Source organism: Chiloscyllium punctatum, chromosome 19 (assembly GCF_047496795.1).
Source record: "Chiloscyllium punctatum isolate Juve2018m chromosome 19, sChiPun1.3, whole genome shotgun sequence".
In the NCBI taxonomy this organism is placed as follows: Eukaryota; Metazoa; Chordata; class Chondrichthyes; order Orectolobiformes; family Hemiscylliidae; genus Chiloscyllium; species Chiloscyllium punctatum.
In genome coordinates, this window is record NC_092757.1 from 26,163,808 (window position 1) to 26,185,163 (window position 21,356).

A 21,356-nucleotide genomic window follows, 5' to 3' on the forward strand; every position below is an offset into this window, starting at 1 on the left:
TCCTGCAGTGGCAGGGGCAAGTGCCAGGAAGGGAGGGTGGGTTGTAGGGGGACGTGGACCTGACCAGGTAGTCACGGAGGGAACGGTCTTTGCGGAAGGTGGAAAGGGGTGGGGAGGGAAATATATCACTGGTGGTGGGGTCTGTCGGCGGATGATTTGGTTTATGCGAAAGTTGGTAGAGTGGAAGGTGAGCACCAGGGTTGTTCTATCCTTGTTACGGTTTGAGGGGTGGGGTCTGAGTGCAGAGGTGCAGGATGTGGATGAGATGCGTCGGAGGGCATCTTAAACCACGTGGGAAGGGAAATTGCGGTCTCTAAAAATGCAGGCCATCTGGGGTGTTTGTTTTCCGAAGTAGTCCTGACCAGTCAATTGCATAATTACAATGCTATGCCCCGTGAAATAACTGGAGCTGCCTTAAAAGGATTTGTCTATTCAAGTTAAAACAAAACGTCTAATGCATGAATAATGGCCGAATCCAACGTCACTGATATTAACGAATTTTGTTGATTTTTTACAATCTAATGTTGAATCGAAACTTCAACTGTCCTCCATAAATCGCTTTTATGTAAGGATAAAAGAGATTAGTTAGAAACTGATAGTAAGGCAGTCATAAGCTGTAAAAAGAACAGTAGTTAAAATTTTATTTCATAATCTGTAAAATCCATAATTTAAAAGAAACCATGTTAAATTTCCATAATGGAAATCAGATTCAAAACAGTCCCGGATCTCAAACTCCAGGGAACAAAGCACAAACGTTCAATCAACAACAAATAAATGTGCATTCAAACCGAATCATAAAGGTTCAAACTTTCTATTTTCTGTACAGCTCTTTTCTCTCTCACACACACACGCGCGCACACACCGTATCTCACAAACACTTTCTGAGTTTCTTGCAACAACAACTCTAGAGGATTCTCCCTTCACCACTCTGTCTTTTGAATCGTATTCTGGATGTCTGTCCATGATTTAGTTGCAAAGTGTACCCTCAATAGCCATTCAGCTACTAACCTTTCTGGAACGAATCTGATGCCTGCCTCCTGAATGTCAGGCTGTTTTCCTTTGACATTTAAAATCAAATATTCACAAACATGGTCTTCTTCCGACCCGTACTTTGGTCAGAAGATGGAGGGTCGAAGAATGCATTCCTTAGTCCATACAAAGCAACAATATTTAGTCATTTTTTCCTGTCTAATTCCCTTGCACAGGAATTATTTTCAAATTCCACAACATTCTGCACAAAGGTCTTTCGCAGGAATGTTTCCAGGAACCCGGCCTCCATTTACATTTTCTCGGAGGATTTTTCCTTACCCTCCGCAGACCCCATATTGAGTTCCTGCGTTAGTCCCTTATTAACTAATAAAACTCAATGCCAGACACCAAAGTCTATATTCCTAACTTTGTCCATGCATGGAGTGACTAGCTCCCTGTGCCAAACTATACCTTTCTCCTGTTTCAGATCGACTCTCATCAGATCTCGATCAGGCAACCAGAAGGGGGAATACATTGCTAAGGAACACAAGACCGTTCTTAAAGAAATGGGTCACGTCTTCCCAGCCGTCAACGGTGCCAACCTTGTTGGTGATGATGGACATCCCGAACGAGCGCCCAACTTGTGAAAACAGAGCTCACATTATCATAAATTCCAGTCCGAGTCAAATTCAGAAGCAGCAAAGTTTATTGAAACGTTCTTGCAAGAAAGAGTGACTCGGAAGTCGGTAGCCCAATCCAGAAATTACTCTACAATTTATACAGTTCAATTCTCAGTACTTCTCCGTTTACCTCATTGGCATTCAAACCTATCAATATTTCTTATTATATTCTGCCCCTGTTCGGCTGCGCTCCACCCTTGTTTAATCTCCCCCTACTCCAAGCCAGGCTCCACCCCCAAGATCGTTTCAGTACTGACATGAGGAAAATTTGCTGAGCTTGGGATGTACTGATGTTCTTTTTCAACTTATCTATTTGCCAGTAACGTCTTCCATTGTTTGCAGGCACGTTCCATTCTTGTATGCACATTTTACCTAACTGAGAACAAACTGTGTATCCCTTTACGTAGTCTTCATTCCTGTATGCACATTTCAGCTAACTCAGCTCTTTGCTGAAACAATTATACGCGAGTAGTGGTGAGTTCATTCACCTTACATAAGCAATTATGTTTGCAGAACTAACACTGCTTTACCTATATCCCACATATGCCAATGCAATAAGTTCCAGAGGTTAAGTGTACCTACGTTACTTTCTGAAACCAAAAATGAAAAATGGATAATCGGGAGATGTGAAAATGATAAGACCACAATGTCGTTTCTACCTTCATGACAGAAAACAAAACAAATAAAAAGAGAACTTTCCAACAATATGACAAAACCTGTTTCTGCTGAGAAAAAAGGGAGTAGAATGAAATTAGTAAATAAACAGAAATAACTGGGACTAAATGTATTTGGCGTATATAGTATCATCATAGATTTATGAATTGGGAATCATATTTGAGAAACTGACTGATAATTAACTTATGGAGAAGCAACGGATGCAATGTAATTGATTTACAGAAAGATTTTCGATAAAGTCCCAAGCGTAATCTGCAAAACAAAATCTCAAGAAACGGGCGCTAATTTCTGAACATTGCTTTAGTCTGAGATAGGTGCCAGCAGACAGTGAGTGGGAGGAAACAGTTTTTTTCTCGAGCGAAAGGAAAGAGAATACTTGCTTGGCTCCAATTTAATCATAATGTACATGAACAGATTGGTTGATGGAACCAAATGCTGTATTTCTAAGGATGCTGCCGGATTGTGAGTGGGTGAGGAAGATGTAAAAAAGCTTCAGGATGATTCAATCAAATGCTGTGAACGGGCAAAAACGTGTCAGATGACTGAATGCGGATCGATTTGATCGTTGTGCACTATGTTGGAAATAAAAGAACGGCAGCCTATCGTTATAAAGTGGAGAGTTTGAAAGATGTTGATATGCAAAGGGGCTTATACTTTTTTTGTTGTTGTTTTCTTATGCGCCGGCCTCCGACGTCCATGCACGGCCAAAGCAGTTGAAGGCAGAAGTCAATATGAGGAGTAGAATTGTCATACGATCAGTGCACATACACCCACCACATGGTTAGCTGTAAAAGTTGAAAAGGATCTGTATGTCCTCGTACACCAGTCACTGAAATCAGTACTGCAGGAGTAGCAAGCAGATTTGAACACCAATGATGTGCTAACTTTCATTTCAAGGGGATTTTAGTACAGGAATAAGGGTACTTACCGCAGCTGCGCAGGGCCTTGGTTAGAACTCTTCTCGAACTTGGTGCAGTATTGTTAGCAGTTTCTGTCTCGTGACATAATAAATGATAAATTGAGGGAGTGCATCGAAGGATGAAGAGACTGATCTCCAGCATGACAGGCCAGGTAGATTAGATTAGATTACTTACAGCATGGAAACAGGCCCTTTGGCCCAACAAGTCCACACCGACCCGCCGAAGCGCACCCAACCACACCCATTCCCCTACATTTACCCGACGCCTTACACTATGGGCAATTTAGCATAGCCAATTCACCGAACCTGCACTTTTTTGGACTGTGGGAGGAAACCGGAGTACCTGGAGGAAACCCACGCAGACACGGGGAGAATGTGCAAACTCCACACAGTCAGTCGCCAGAGGCGGGAATTGAACCCGGATCTCAGGCTAGCCACTGTGCCTTCGTGCCGCCCACGTTAACCCACTGAATAATCCTGAAAGCATTCGGAATTACGGAGACACGGCTGTAGGTGACCAAGGTGGGCAAGTGAATGTCCCAGGGGATTCAATATTTAGGAATGAAAAGGAAAAATGTGATGGAGTGGCGTGGTTGGTTAAAGATGAAATTGAATCCTGTGGGAGCAGAGTTTGGGACGGCTGTTAAGGTATTCCGTGGGTGTTAGGAACATGAGTGGACCGCTCAATTAAATATATAAAATTCTGATAAGGTGAGACAGATTGGAAGCAGGGATGATAATTTCCCTGGCTGGGAAGTCTGAAACAAGGGGTTAAAATATTAGGTACAGGCAGACCAACCTGCATTGAGAAGACAATAAATGTCTGCACTCAGAGACAGGTGAACCTGGGGAATTCACTTCAACATAGGGCTGTAGGTGACAAAGCACTCAATATAAATAAGAATTTTAAAACAGCAAAGGTACGGAAAAGGAGTGTGGTGTAGAGATGAAGGATCAGCCATAATTACAATTGAATATGGAAAGAAAGTTTAGGACGTAGCGACAATTGCACTTCGTATTTTATATCTTTTTCAGTGATTACTCACATTTACGGAAATGTATACTCTGGGGAGAAAAAGCATTGAAGAAATGTTCGGAGGATTTGCAAAAAAGTGAATGAATGAACTAACTGCACAGATAGATGCAAACTGGTACATATAAATGGAATTACGGAGACATGGCTGTAGGTGACCAAGGTGGGCAAGTGAATGTCCCAGGTTATTCAATATTTAGGAATGAAAAGGAAAAATGTGATGGAGTGGCGTGGTTGGTTAAAGATGAAATTGAAACGATAGTGCGAAAGGATACTAGCATTTTAGAAGTCTATGTTCAGGAGTCTATGTTTTATTCGTTTGTGGGAGTTTGGCGACGTTGGCTGGCCAGCGTAGATAGGCATCCCTATTTGCCCTTGAGAAGGTGTTAGTGAGCTGCCTTCTTGAATCGCTGCAGTCCACTTGCTGTTGACTGACCCACAATGCCGTTAGGGAGGGAATTCCAGTATTTTGTCCCAATTACTGTAAAGCAACGCCGGTATATTTCCAATTCAGGGTGATGAATGGCTTGAAGGGAACTTGCAGATGATGGTTGCTCTCCCTTACCTACTGCCGTTGCCCTTCTCTGTGGAAGTGATCGTGTGTTTGGATGGTGTTGTCTAAGGATTTTTGGAGAATTTCTGCAGTGTATCTGGGAGACCGTACTCATAGCTGCAAATGAGCACCGGTGGTGTTTAAGGGATTGAGTGTGCGTACACGTGGTGCCAATTAAGCGGGTTGGTTTGTTGTGGACGTTGTCAAGCTTCTTGAGTGTTGTTGGAGATGCACCCATCCAGGATTGTGTGGAGTATTTCATCACACTCCTTTCTTGTGCCTTGATGATGGATAGATTTTGGGGTGTCTCCAGCTGAGTTACTCGCCATAATATCCTTCGTCTTTGACCTGCTGTTGTAGCCAATGTATTTGTGTTGTGAGTCCAGCTGAGATCCATGTTAATGGTAAGCGCTAAGGTGTTGACAGTAATGGTGATTACCATCAGTGAAAGTAATTATTTTGGATGTTATGGGGCGGGGGTAAGAGTGGCTCTTATTCGTGATGTTCATTGTCTAGCATTTGTGTGGCACGCATGTTACTTGCCATTAGTCGGACAAGACCGGGTATTGTTCAGATCATGTTTTTTTTAAACACGGACTGCATCAGTATCTGAGGAGTCGTGAATGATGCAATACACGGTGCAATCATTGGCAAACATCCCGCTTCTTCCAGAGGATATATCATTGATGAATCAGCTGGAGATTGTTGAGCCGAGGATATTACCCTGAGGAATCCCTGCAGAGGTGGTCCGGAGCTGTGATGATTGACAATCCCCAAACACAACCATCTTCCTTTGTGCCAAGTATGACTATAACCAGTATATAAGAAATACCAAGAGCAAACTAAAATTTAATTGCCATCACTTAGGTACATCAAAACTGCAGTGGTGATGTTTTGAAAGGCATTGAACAGGAAATTAGAGATGCTTGTGAAAAGGGAATATTAGTGATCATGGGTAATTTTAATCTGCACTCAGTTAGGGCTCATCAAATTAGCCTCAACGGCATAGAGGAGGAATTACTAGAATGTGTATGGAATGATTTTCTTGATCAATATGTAATGGAGCCAACCAGAGAGCAGGCTATGTCCCACTGTGTACTGAGAAGGGAATCGTTGTCAATCCAGCTGTGCAAGATCCCTTGGGTATGAGAGAATATAGCATAAGTTTTAATCATGACAGAGAGCGAGGTTTGTAATTCGGAGAATAGGGTGTTCAATGTTAATAATGGAAACTATATAACTACGAGGCGTGAGTTGGCCTTGAAAGATTGGGGAGAGTTACTTGAAGGGATGAAGTGTACAGGCAATTACAAAAATTCAAGAAACCCATGAGGGAGGGACAACTGTTTGCTCTTGTTTGACACAAAGTAAAATGCAAAGGAAATTAGGAGAGTCTTTGATCCAAGGAAGAAGCATGCAGATTGGCCAAGGAAAATAATCGACCTGGTGATTGGGAGCAGTTAAGAATTTCTTAAAGAAGAACCAATAATGTGACTAAGAGGAAAAATACAGTACGAACATGATATTGCAGGGAACATTTCGGGTGTAAATAAGAGATTCATTTGGAACGTGAAAAGAAAGAGATTGGTGAAGACAAATGTATGTCCACGATAGAAGGTAACGGGGGGATGTATAACTGGGGATATATAAATGGCTGAACAACTGAACGCATACTTTAGTTCTGTCTTCACAAACGAGAACAAAAATCAGAAACCAATAATGTTGCAAAATGCAAGATCTAGTGACAGGGATGAAGTAATACCAAAGTAGTTAAGGAAGTGGTTCCAGAATTAATGAGTTCATTGGAAAACATCTTCTATTATTTCATAGAATCTTAACAAGACCCTGCAGATTATAGGGTAGCTAATGTCAGTCCAATATTTAAAAAGGGAAAAGCGACAGAAGCCAGGGGATTATAGGCTAGAAGCTTATCATCGGTAATGGGGAATTTTCTCCAATCCATTATTCATGTCTTTACAGGCGAGCATTTAGAAAACAGTGGCAGAGTCAGCGTAGATTTATGAAGGGGAAATCATGCTTGACAAATCTTCCAGAACTCCAGGAAGATGGAACTGGTAGACATTATAAGATAAATCTATGTGATAGATGTGCATATTCAGAAAACGTTAGACAGTGTTCTGCACAACAGATTAAATGTCATGGGAAATGGGAAAGTATATTGAGATGGAGAGGAAACTGGTTAGCAGAGAGGAAATATGTATAGAAAATAATGATTGTTTTTTTCATATTGAGAAGCAAAAACTTGTGGGGTGCAACAGGGATCGATACTGGGATCCGAGCGAGTCACAATATTCATCGATATTTTGGATGAAGGAGCAAAATGTAACATCTCAAAATTTTCTTATGATACCAACTTGGGAGGGAGGGTGAAATATGATAAGGATACCGAGATCCTTCAGCATAATATGAACAGGTTGGGTGAGTGGGCAAGTCAATGTCAGGTGCATTACCATTTGAAATAAATGCGAGATTGCTCACTGACAAAGCAGAAACAAATAGACAGATTCCTACCAGAATGGCCGTAAATTGGGAGAGGGGAGCATGCAGCAGGAGCTGAGTGTTTCTGTGCACCAGTTGCTGCAGGTACACATGCAGGGGCAGCAGGCGGAATAGAATTCGAACAGTATGTTGGCCTTCATTGTGTGAGGCATCGCACGCGGGAGTAAAGGGATGAGCAGTTCCAGTTATACCGGGCCTTGGTGAAGCCATATGTAGAATATTGTGTGCAGTTTAGGTCTCTTTTTCTGAGAAAGGATGCTTTTTCACTCAACAGAAATTTGTGAAGGCTTTACCAAGCTGAGTCTGGGGATTGCAGGACTGATGTATGATGACATATTGGCTCAGTTAGAATTGCTTTCGCTGGGGTACAGACGAATGTGGGAATCCCATGGAGACTTAAAAAGTTCTAACAGAAATCGACAGAATAGGTGCAGGGAGGATCTTCCCGATGGGAGGTGTGTCCAGTACCAGAGGTCACAGCCTGAGTATTCGGTTTAGACCTTCTGGAGCAGAGATGGAGAAGTCTTTATTCACCCAAAGAGTGGTGCGCCTGCGGAATGGCCACCTCATGCTCTCATCTTCGATATCTCCATGTTTCTATGATTCTATGGATTAAAATTGGGGAGGCTCAATACATTAAATAGCCTACTCCTTTTCCGATGTTTTTCTGCAGTCTGAGGTAAAGCTCTGTAAATGTTGCCACAAGCTCTTAGATGTTAGTAAAGGTCTCTGCAGGGTCGATCGGACCGATTCCTTTTTCCGAAACCGAGGCTAATGCTGAATGTTCTGTCTGGTTTTATCCTTTTACACCTCAGAGCAGTTTTGAACTGTTAAGTATCTTGCTTGGCCTTTTCAGAGACCATTGAAGGACTTATCACATTGAATATAGAAAATAGAGCAATACAGCACAGAACAGGTCTTTGGTCCGCTATGTTGCGCCGACCTATGAACTAATGGATCCCGATCCCCCTACACAATCCCATTATCATCCATGTGCTTATCCAAGGATTGTTTAAATCTGCCTAATGTGGCTGAGTTAACTACATTTGCAGGTAGGGCATTCCACGCCCTTAACACTCTCTGAGTTAGGATCCTGCTTCTGGCATCTGTCTTAAATACATCATTCCTCAATTTGTAGCTATGCCCCTTGTACACTTTGACGTCACCATCCTAGGAAAGAAACGACTTTCACCGTCTACCCTATCTTATCCTCTGATCATCTCATATGTTATCATCAAATCCCTTCTTAGCCTTCTTCTAACCAAAGAGAACAGACTCACATCTCTTAGCCTTTCCCCATAAGACGTTTCCTCCAGACCAGATAAATCTCCACTGCACCTTTACCAATGCTTCCACATTCTTCCTGTAATGGGGCGACCGTTATTCCAAACATTACACAATATTCCAAATGCAGCCAGGCTATAGCTCCATCACGAGATTATGGTTCTGGAACTCAATCCCTCTTCCAATAAAACCTAATTCTCTGTATGCCTTTTTGACAGGAATATCAAACTGTCAGTGTGGCAACTTTCAGGGATCCATGTACATTCACAATACCAAGAATCTTTCCATTGAACCAACATTCTACCTTCTTGTTATTTTCCCAAAGTGACTCACATCAGATTTATCTGCATTGAACTCCATTTGCCACCTCACAGCACAATTCTGCAGTTTACTCAAGTACGCTTGCAACCTGCAGCATTCTCCCACACTGTCCACTCGCCCACCGACTTTAGTGTCACCCGTAAACTTACTAATCCATCCACCCGTGCCTACGTCCAAACAATTTATATAAATAACGAACAGCAGTGCTCCCAAAACAGACCCGAGCGGCACACCACTCGTGACCGAACTCCAGGCTGAAAATTTTCCAACAACCACCACTCGCTGCCTTCTTACGGAACGCCAATTTCTAATCCAAACTGTGAAATTACCCCAAACCCTCTCCATTTTCTCCAACAGCCTACAATGTGCAACCATGTCAATGGCTTTTCTGAAGTCAATTTCTGCTACATCAACTGCCCTACCCTCATCCACATGTTTGATCACCGTCTCAAAAGACTCAATGAGGATTGTGAGACATGATGTGCTCTTGACGAAGCCATGTTTTGGATGTAGGTTTGCTCGCTGAGCTGCAAGGTTCATTTCCAGATGTTTCGTCAACCTACTAGATGGCATCTTCATTGGGTCTCAGGCGAAGCACTGTATGATCCCTGCTTTCTATTTATATGTTTGGGTTTCTTTGGGTTGGTATTGTCATTTCCTGTTGTGGTGCCATTTCCTATGGTGATTTCATTTCCTGATCCTTTTCTCTGGGAGTGGTGGATGGGGTCTAACTCGTGTGTTTGTTGATAGAGGTCCAGTTGCAATGCCATGCTTCGAGAAATTCTCGTGCGTGTCTCCGTTTGGCTTGTCATAAGATGCATGTGTTGTTCCAGTTGAAGTGGTGTCCTGCCTTATCTGTACGTAAGAATATTAAAGAGAGAGAGCGTAATGTCTTTTTGTGGCTAGTTGGTGTTCATGTATCCTGGTGGCTAGTTTTTCTGTGTTGACATGAATCCATGTTGACTATCTACAATCAAAGGTTGCTTGCTAGACAGTATAAATCACATCTCTTACAATCCATTGCCAAACGTTTCATACAACAGACAAAAGGATCACTGTTATATAATTACATGGGTCATCTCTATTGCCCTTCTTGAACAAGGGCACAACATTTTCAAACCTCCAGTCCTGTGGAACTAAACCTGTAGACAGTGACGACTCAAAAATCAAGGCCCCAACATCTCCACTCTAGGCTCCCAAAGAATCTTCAGATAAATATCGGTGCGCTTGTCTATTTTCACTCATTCTAGAACAGATAACGCCTCTTCTTTACTCGATCCATTCTAGTCTAATGTCTCATATCTCAAATTCTTCTGCTCTACAATATTCTCCCTTTCTTGAGTGAAAATAGATGAGAAATATTCGTTTAGTATCTGTACGATCTCCACAGTGTCCATACACAACTTCCCACTTCTGTCTTAATTGGCCCTATCCTTACCCTTGCCATCCTTTTATTATTCACATACCTATAGAAAGCTTTAGGGTTCTCCCTCCCTCACACTTCCTGAAAGTACATTGGGAAGGAAATCGTTGTTTACAATCGACATTAGCTTCAGGGTTACTGTTACTGACTCCAGAATTTAGATCTCAATGTTTTTTTAACTGATTCCCCCCCCCTTTCAACCCTTTTTAATTTCTACCAAAAGCCAGAGAATTAGCCTGATCTGGATTAGTATTCCAGTGACATTTCCACAAAAGGACCATCTCCACACGGGGACCAATCGGAAACTACACTGAGCAGGTTATTTCTGTGCTGCTTGGCAATTCTGTAACGAAACAACTCCCATCAAATTAACTATCGTGATGGGACTGCGGGTGTAGCAATCGGTCAGACTGTACTTTTGTCCTCTTAGCGGACTGGACATAGTTGAGTAAATTTTCACATTTTCAGGGAGATGTCAGGCAGATGTCAGAGTTGGAGCTGGAATGAAACAGGTTCCCCAGGGGCACAGCTTGTTGTGCAGCACCAATCTTCATTCCTATTGCAGGACTGGTGTCAGGGCCCTTTGCCTGTGTGGTATTTACTATGTTCAGCTGTTTCTTCATGCCACTTGCAGCGAATCGAATTGTTTGAAGACTGGCGCCTGTGTTTCTATGAGCATCATGGCGAGGATGAGGTAGATCATTGACTTCTGTCAGAGGATGGCGCAGATACCAAATCCTGTCTTTCACACTGAGCTGCAAGCTTGCTCCATTTTTCATTTTGGGAATGATACACGTATCATGCAAGATAGCGCTGCCATTGCACCATTTCCTCCAAAGCTTCCAACAATGACCTGTGATTAACTTGAAGAGGTCCTGGGTATTTTTGTACGGTTATGCTTTTTCAGACCTCCAGTAATGCCTCTTCTATAAATGTGGCCTCGTTCCAAAACATCATTGCATTGATTTATTTCCCCAAGTTCTCCACAGTAAATACTGATATAATACATTCATGTGTGATCTCAACTATTGAGCAGGAACAGGCTGTGAGGCAGCGGAGTAGGGGGAGTTCGAGACCTTGTGAGTGAGTGTGAGCACAGAATGGCCAGGCATTTATGAGCTGTGTTGTTGAACTGTTAACTGTGTTTCTGTGTTTTTCTACTTTTTTAGGAAAAAATGTAATGTGTACCCTTTAACTTTGTTTTCTTTATTTTTGTTTTTCTGATTTGTACCAGGTTTTGGACGGGAGAGGGATGGGATTTACTTTTGTACTTTCGATTTTGTCACCTGTGGGAATTGTAAACTTTTCGATGTCCTCATGTGAATACATGTGTCAATAAATCTAATAAATCTAATATATCCTCTGTGGTTCCACACAAAAAATGGCTGATTGATTTTAAGGGGCTCTGATTCTATCCCTAGTTTCTCATTTGACCCTTAATATGCGTGGAGAAAGTATTTGATTTTCCTTAACTCTATTTGACAAAGCTATCTTATGACGCCTTTTCGCTATTCTGATTTCCCCCGTGTTCTCCCACACCTCGAATGATAAAGGCATCCCGTTGATCCCAGCTGCATATATCTGACATATATCTTCTTTTTCTTGAGCACAGTCTCAATATCCCCTGTCATATCCTCTACCTTACTGCTGCCAGCATTGACCTTCACGCTATCAAAAAAATGCTCTCTCTGAACTCGTCCGATTTTGCTTTTCAAAGATCCCGACTTGCCAGATAACTCTTTACATGTGAATAACATGCTCAGATCATCTTTTGAAAATACCAGCCTGACACCATCAAAATTGAACTTGCCCCAGTTCATAACGTTAACTTGTGTACCAGATATATCTTTTTTCAGAACTATTTTCAAACGAATAGAATTAAGGTTACTGGTCGTGAAGTGCTCCGATTCTCATAGCTCAAGCACTTGCCCTGCCTTATTTCCCAAGAGTTAATAAAGTTGAGCTGTAGATCAGGTCAACCACGATCGTATTGAATGACAAGTCAGTCTCGAGGGGCCAAGTGTGTGGATATATATTTTTGTGTTTATTGTTGTGCGGTTTGTGTGTGTATCAATGGTTGCCTGACTCCTTGCATGTGTGTTTTACTGTATTAATATAACTATCTCTGCAACTGCATTTGCATCTCTTGACATTTGTGCTTCTGTTGTTTTTTGAGTGAATTCATTTAAATGGCAATCAAATTGTCCCTCCTCACTGTCTCACTCTCTGTCTGTCTGTGTCGTCCTCTTGTGTTTAAGGGGATGTAACTCCCTTTCTCTGCTGGCTGCACCACGCCACTGCAGAAGCAGCAGCTTTGTTTGGAAAAGGCATTAAAACAGTGAATCATTCACATTTAAATCGAATTTTTATTGTCATGTGAAGTCTAATGAGTGCAGTGAAAAGTTCACAATGCCTTCATTTATGCTGCCACCTTCGATGCAAGATACAGATTATTAAGTGTTTGGAATACAATAAAAAAAATAAATTGAGTTCAGCGGAAGAAAAATAACGAAAAGAAGAATGAATCCTATTTTTAGCCTTTTCACATCTGACTGTGCCAAAACTGAGTGCCCAGGCTACACCAGGCCAATGCTCCAAACCACACCGAGCACAGATTCCAGAACACACCTGGCCGAATCTCCAGACCACAACAGGCTTCAAGTCCCGAGGACCCACCGCCCATGCGAGCCTTTGGGCCCAGTTTCCCGACCACGCTGGGCCCAGTTTCCCGACCACGCTGGGCCCAGTTTCCCGACCACGCTGGGCCTAGTTTCCAGACCACACTGGGCCCACTTTCCAGACTGCATTGCACCCATTCGTCAGACCGCACCAGACTAGTTTCAAGTCTGCAGAGGGCCAGTCCCCATACCGCAGTGGGCCTAAAATCCAGACAGCACTATGCTGAGTCCCCAGAATACACTGGGCCGTGTTTCCAGACTGCACCAGGCCCAAGCACCAGACTGCAATGAGCCCAATCTCCAGCCTGCGCCAAGCCCAGCGTCCAGTTTGCACCAGGCCCATTCCCCAGACTGCAGTGGGCCCAAATCACCAGCCTGCACCAAGCCCAGCGTCCAGTTTGCACCAGGCCCGTTCCCCAGACTGCACTGGACCCAAATCACCAACTACACTAGGCTCAGTCTCCAGATCACAAGAGGCCCAGTCACTAAACTGCAACGGGCCCAGTGTCCAGACCGCATCAGGACCAGTCTTCAGACCTCACCAGGCCCAGTCAACAACCGCACCAGACTTCGATCTGGGACTCTCCCTCTAAGTAACTTTAAATATGTAAAACTTTGGGAAAATAACCTCCATAAAAGTGAAATAAAAGAAAAACAGAAGGCGAGCAGGTGGAGCTGAGTTGTTCTAGCTGGAACATTCCGATTCTGTCGCCATCTTTAGGACATTTCATTGTTGTTCCCTGCTTCAAAGAATGATTTTGGAGACGCAGAGCAGATTTGTCCTATTCCTTCCAATGCTCTCCCTGATTATCCTTCTCCTTTGATGCTGCCTGACCTGCTGCGCTTTTCCAGCAACACATTTTTAAGCCCTGAGCTATTAACAGAAGAAGATGAAAATACCCATTGCACCCTTATACTGCTCCTTGATTTCTTTAGGACTTTAAAATCCATTCTCCCTATAATTTGGAAGACTGCATCAAATACGTTACAAGTTACAGAAAGTCGAATAAATTTCATGTTACCTCTTCCAAAGTACTTCACTCAGAGTAGCCTGGATACAATTATACTGCTGTGGTCTTCATAGCTCCCAATTCTGGACAGATATCTAGTCTACCTTTTTAGATCAATACACTGCTTTGGTCTGCATAGCTCAACCATGATTGACAGATATCTCGTCTAGGTTTATATATCAAGGCACATTGTTGTCTTCATAACTCCCCATGCTTGAAAGATATCTAGTCCGGGTTTATAGATAAATGCACTGATGTGTTATGCTTTGCTCCCGGTGCTTGACAGATATCTAGTTCGGGTTTATACGTCAATGCACTGCTGTGGTCTGCTTAGCTCAACGTATTTGACAGATATCTATTCCGGGTTTATAGATCAATGCACTGCTGTGGTATGCATAACTCACCATGCTTGACAGATATCTTGTCTGTCTTTATTGATCAATGCAGTGATGTAGTATGCTTTGCTGCCGGTGGTGGACTGATATTTAGTCAATGTTTATAGATAAATGCGCTGCGTCGTCTGCACAACTCCGGGTGCTGGACAGATATCTAGCCTGAGTTTATAGATCAAGGCATTGCTGCGGTCTGCATGGCTCCCGTGCTGGACTGATATTTTGTGCAAGCTTATAGATGAATACATTGCTGTGGTGTGCAACACTCCTAGTGCTGGACAGATATCTAGTCCTCGTTTATAGATCAATGAACTGCTGTGGTCTGCTTCGTTTCCCGTGGTGGACAGATGTATAGTCTATATCAATGTACTGGTGTGATCTAAACAAGGTTCCACGACATGCAGGTTGCCGGGTTGGACTGAGCAAAGCTTGCGATACACAGTACTCCGTGCGGAACAGATAGTACTTGTGAGCTTATGGTGTCTGGGCTTGTTGTGTGAGTTGGACTGAGAATGTGATATAACTAACCATTTCAACTGATCTGACAATGCCTTTATGTTCTAATTCTCATTCTTGTGATCGGACCTTCTGTCTCACACTCTATCAATGCTGCAGTGCGCCCATGCACAGTACATCATGTTGGTGAATACCCACTGCCCTCGCAGCAGCCAAAGCCTCTTCATTCAGAAGCAGTCAGCTTTTCCCAACGACTTCGGGTCGACATGTCGGAAGGAAGGATGTCCTTTTGGGTAAAGGCCATTCTCTTGATACACTGCTAAAGGCAGCCTCCATCTCACCACAGTCCAGCGCCAAGCAACCACATCAAAATATCCAGTGCGTACTGAGAGCAGTGGAATCCCTGGGAACATAAGGGAGCAGACCATTTGGGAGATGGACCAACATTTCTCATGTATGAACGTGTCAGAGTGAACCCTCCAATACACACTTTATCACTGAGCCCTGTCGTCTCTTTGTACTTATGCATTTTACATCATTTTATTCTTCCTGAAAATTCAGAAATTCACAGTTACAAACATTATATTGTATCTGCTAAATTGTTGGCCATTGCTTATCCAGTTATCAATTTTCTACTTCTTCTGGATGACTTCGATTTGTGCCTTTCTACTTTTATGCACAAATTTAGTCATTGTTTTATTCCATGTATCTGAACAGTTAATAGAATTTGCAAATACTTGAGGACACAGCACTGGTAACTGTCACTGATGTCTTTAATTTCTGTTAAACTTGAAAATACTAATTCACCCCTGCTTCTGTGATAGTAACCAGCACTCCCCGTTTTCTACAGCTTTGAAAGGCTGAATGTTCTCTTCCGTTTACTGTGTAACAGGTATAAGATTAACAGATCTGCTGTCGTTGCTGATAAGCATCCTCGAATAGCTTAATGGTATGCTTTTGTTTCTGTTTAAAATTCTTGATGGGCTGAATGGACTGCTTCAGTATCGGTGACGTTGTGAATTTTGCTGAACATTTTGGAACCAACAGTGTTGTTACAGAAAAGACCAGATCTCCTCCAATCATTTTAAGACCAGAGCACAGACCGTAAGTTCATGAGCTGTTTTAAGTATGTGTAATGCGGATATTCCAGGAGAGATGAAACTGGACAAATCACTCAGTTTTAACAAGTCAGCATTTATTTGCAAGATTACCAAAATAAACGCAAACTAAAGAGTACATATAATTAATAAATTAAGCTGTCCGAAAAAAACAACAGAATATCCTAATTTAAGGATGCTGTACCAAATACCTGCGGCAATACCCAGAAGCACACCTTGTCACCAAAGATAAAACGAAACACAGGATCTAACAGGACAGAGAGAGATGGCAGGGACACTCAGCCTGGAACATCTTCTTTTATTCAGCGGTTCATGAACCAGCAGCATCAAACTGACTTACTGCTTTCAGTGAATAGCCACTCTGTCTAAATCAAACCAACTCAGAAGTAAACTGAGCTGGGAGAACTCGCTACTCCCCTTTCATTGCACATACGTTTATTTAAACTTGAATGCGTCTCTACAGTATGGAAACAGGACCTCAGGCCCAACAAGTCGATGTCAATCCACCGAACAGTATCCCAGCCAGACCCATGCCCCTATCCTTTATTTACCCCTGACAAATGCGCCTAATGTTATGGCCAATTAAGCCAAGCCAATTCACCTGACTTGCACATCTTTGTATTGTCCGAGGAAACCACTGGGAGGAAACCCACGCGGACACGGGGAGAATGTGCAAACACTGCACAGACATTTGCGGCAGTCGAACTTGAGTTTCCGGCGCTGTGAGACAACAGTGCTAACCACGGAGCCATCATGCTGTCCACTTTGCCTAAGACAATATCTGTTAGTTCCAATCAAGCTGGCACAAAAAAAACAATGCAAGCCAGACATCTCGGCAACACAGCGTTTATGACCACTCCGAAAAAAGAAACCAAGGACAACACAACCCTGTTAAAGGCACATCTTCATCCGAGTGAACAGCCCACTTCTGACTTTATGAAGAAGGGAACGCCATTGATTCAGTAGCTGCTGATAGCCCACACGATCTCATGGATATCAAATTTCGATTTGCTCGTTACTTTATAAAAATGCCCTACTTCAAAGGAGGTCGTGCCACATAACACAGAGTATCATCAGTTTGAGGTTGAGACTTTCCCTCCATCAACACTCTGTACTAATCCTACTTCAAATTGTTCGAGACAGATGCATCTGTGAAAAATAGTTTTGTGGGAATGTTTCCCTCTTGTTGGTTCCCCCGTCACTTCCCACAGTCTACCTTCTGTGTATTTAAGTCCTCATCCTGCTCAGTCAGTGGTGGGCTTGTGGAGACAGTCTTGGTGATGGTCATTGAACTCCCACACCCAGAGTACGTTCAGTGTCCTTATTAAACTCAGTGATTCCTCTGATTTGTTTTCAGCATCGAGGGGATCTAAGTTATCACCGAGGTGTGGTTTGGAGGGAAGTACATCTCTATTATCAGGCGATTTTCTTCACCACTTTTAATTTGCTACCATGGGATTTCCCGGGTTCTGAACTCGATGTTGGTGTATCCCAGGGTAACTGCTTCACTTATTATATACACTGGTGGTTCTGTCCTGCCTGTGGGGTAGGATACATTCAAGGATTGTGATGGAAACTTTATCCATCAGGCATGAAATCAAATGATCAAGGTATTTTCATAACGATATTTGATTATTTTTAAGCGAGGTGCCAATTCAGTCGAGGTTGGAGGCAAATTCCCACCGTAAGGCTGAGTGGATCCCACCAAGCTTTCCACATTAATTGGTGTTCGAGTCCTTACAGTGAGCGTCATATTGGGTTTCCCCCAATTCGTACTGCACACAATTCTCAGAGCATCTCGCCACTCATGGCAAGACTGGAATTACCCAGTATCACGGGAACCTTTCCATATTTGAAAGCCTATAATGCACTGAGAGCAGTACAGACCATGCAGAGCTACCCTGCACAGTCACTGCAATTGACCTGCAATGGGCAGGGGGACATTCCTGTTTAATTTTCACTTGTAGAGTTAATGAATAAAATTCATGTTTCTTATTAAATATTGGAATTAGAGACGTTCTCTCTCACTCATGCTTCAACAGATTACGAGACGAGGTGAACTTCTCTGAGTTTGCTTTAATAATTGGAAGGGTTTGCCACATTATCATAACAGCTTGGGTGATCCGGTGCGTGATTTGGACAGGTATTGACAGATCCAGTCTGAGACTTGGACTGATTTAATGTTCGAAAAGTCCCAGCGGATTTAAACACCTGACAATCGGTGAACAAGATCTTTAAATAAAACGTAGGTGCGGGATTGTGTTTAATTCTACTTACTTGTGGTTTTTAAATTAAAAGTGAGAGAAATGTCTCCTAAAATTGCTGAAGACGTTCTGTGGTTTGAAGATGATTTCCAAAGTTCAGATAGAAACTCATAGATTTAGCAAAGCGTTTAGAATTGGGTTGAAACAAGGACAAAGATAAAGGTAAAATTAGAAGGGAGTTACTCAAGCACTTAGTGCATCAGACAAACAGACAGATGTAGTCTAGTTAGAAAAACATATTATAATCGAGGAAAATGGAGTTAGAAGATCAACAAAGGGAGAGAGAAAGGGTAATGAAAAGAGAACATAGAGAGAGGGAGGAAAAAGGAAGGTAGAGAGAAGGAGAAAAATAAAGAAAACAAAGAGAGAGAGAGTGGGAAGACAAAGGGAGAGAGAATGAGATTGCGAGAGAGAAAAAGAGATATAGCAGAAAAAGAAAGATTGTAAGTCTGGGCAAAGCAAATAGAAAGAGAAGAAAGATAAATCGAGCACGAGTCTGAACTTGAGAAGTTGTGACTTAGTCAGGGAAGTCAAGTTGCTAGATTGGAGATGAAGAGAGAAGTTAGTAATATCGAGTAACATGTTACAGCACTGTCATATTTTGATGAGCAAGTTGTCGAAGCCTTCTTTATTTGATTTCAAAAAATGGCTCGGCAGATGGAGCAGTCCAAAACTTGTGGTAAAGTTAGTCCTGACTGAACTGTTACGCAGATCTTGTGAGATACTTACAGCAGTGTGAGATGACGGGGTCAAGATATCGTGAAGTCATCACATGGGCTATCTTGAGTGCTTATGAATTGGGACCAGAACTGTAGACAACTGTTGAGAAAATAAAGAAGGAACCAAGTCAGACTTATGATGAGTTCGCAAGAACTAAGCATTCCATTTGTGATAGATGGGTGCGGACCTTAAAATAGATAACAGCTAGGAGGTTCTTAGAGGCATAATCTTGCTGGAGGAGTTTAAAACCTCACTTCCAAAAATCATAAGAATTAATATTTCTGGGGTGGTTACCTGGGATTTTGATGTGGTTTCGCTGGGTAATGAGCCCGGCCAGGTGTTAGACTTGGAAGTAGGTGAGCACTTTGGTGATAGCGATCACAATTCTGTTACGTTTACTTTAGTGATAGAAAAAGATAGGTGTATACCACTGGGCAAGAGTTATAGCTGGGAAAAAGCCAATTACGAAGCGATTAAACAAGATTTAAGAAACTTAGGATGGGGGAGGAGACTGCAGGGGATGGGCACATTAGAAATGCGGAGCTTATTCAAGGAAAAGCTCATGTGTGTTCTAGCTAGGTATGCACCTGTCAGGCAGGGAAGAGTCTGTAGAGCGCGGAAGCAGTGGTTTATGAAGGACGTGGAATCAAGAGGAAAAAGAAGGATTATGTTAGGATGAGATGTGTAGGCTCAGTTAGGGAGCTTGAGGGTAACAAGGTCGCCAGGCAAGACCTATATAGAGAGCTCAGAAGAGCCAGCAGGAGACAGGAGAAGTTGTTGGCGGATAGGATCAGGGTAAACCCAAATGCTTTCTAAAGGTATTTAAAGAATAAAAGAATGACTAGAGTAAGATTAGGGCCAATCAAGGACACTAGTGGGACGTTGTGTGTGGATCAAAGGAGATAGGGGAAACACTTAATTAATATTTTTCGACAGTATTCACTCTAGAAATCGACAATGTTGTCGAGCTGAATACTGAGACACAGGCTGCAAGACGAGTTGTGATTGAGGATCAGAAGGAAGAAGTATTAGAAATTCTATAGCGTGTAAAAATAGATAGGTTACCTGGGCCGAATGGGATTTATGATAGGATTCTGGGAATCCAGGGAGGAGATTGCCGAGCCCTTGGCACTGATCGTTAACTCATTATTGTCTACAGGAATAGTGCCGGATGACTGGAGGATAACAATTGTGGTTCCGCTGTCCAAGAAAGGGAATAGAGACAACCCAAAAATTTATACACCAGTGAACCTTACATTAGTTGCTGGTAAAGTGTTGGAAAAGGCTATAAGAGATAGGATTTATAATCATCTAGAAAAGATCAATTTAATTAGGGATTATCAGCAGGGTTTTCTGAAGGGTAGGTCGTGCCTCACAATTCTTATTGAGTTCTTTCAGAAGGTGACCAAACAGGTCAAACAGAATAAACCCGTTGATGTGGTGTATATGGATTTCAGCAAGGCGTTCTATAAGGTTCCCCACATTAGGCTACAGTACAAAATGCGGAGGAATGGGATTGTGGGAGATATAGCAATTTGGATCAGCAATTGGCTTGCTGAAAGAAGACAGAGGGTGGTGGTTGATGGGAAATGTTCATCCTGGAGTCCAGTTACCAGTGGTGTACCGCATGTGTCGGTGTTTGGTCCATTGTTGTTCGTCATTCTTATAAACGATCTGAATGAGGGAGTAGAATGGTGGTTTAGTAAATTTGCAGACGACACAAAGTTCGGTGGAGTTGTCGATAGTGATGAATGATGTTGTAGCTTACAGAGAGACATAGTTAAGCTGCAGAGCTGAGCTGAAAGGTGGCGAATGGAGTTTAATGTGGGCAAGTGCAACTTTGATCGAAGTAACCGGAATGCAAAGTATTGGGCTATTGGTAAGATTCTTGGTAGTATAGATGCGCAGAGATATCTCGGCGTCCAGGTACAGAGATCCTTGAAAGTTGCCTCCCAGGTTGACAGGATTGGTAGGAAGGCATTCAGTGTTTGAGCTTTTATTCACAGACGGATCGAGTTCCAGAACCATGAGGTTATGCTACAGCTGGACAAAATTCTTGTATGGCCGCACTTGGAGTATTGTGTACAATTCTGGCCATCGCATTATAATAAGGATATGGAAGCTTTGGAAAGGGTGCAGAGGAGATTTACTCGGATGTTTCCTGGTATGGAGGGAAGATATTACGCGGAAAGGTTGAGGGACTTGAGGCTGTTTTCATTAGAGAGAAGAAGATTGAGAGGTGACTTAAGAGAGACAGATAAGATAGGGTGGACAGGGAGAGCCTTCTTTCAAGTATGGTGACGGCGAACACGAGGGGGCATCGCTTTAAACTGAGGGGTGA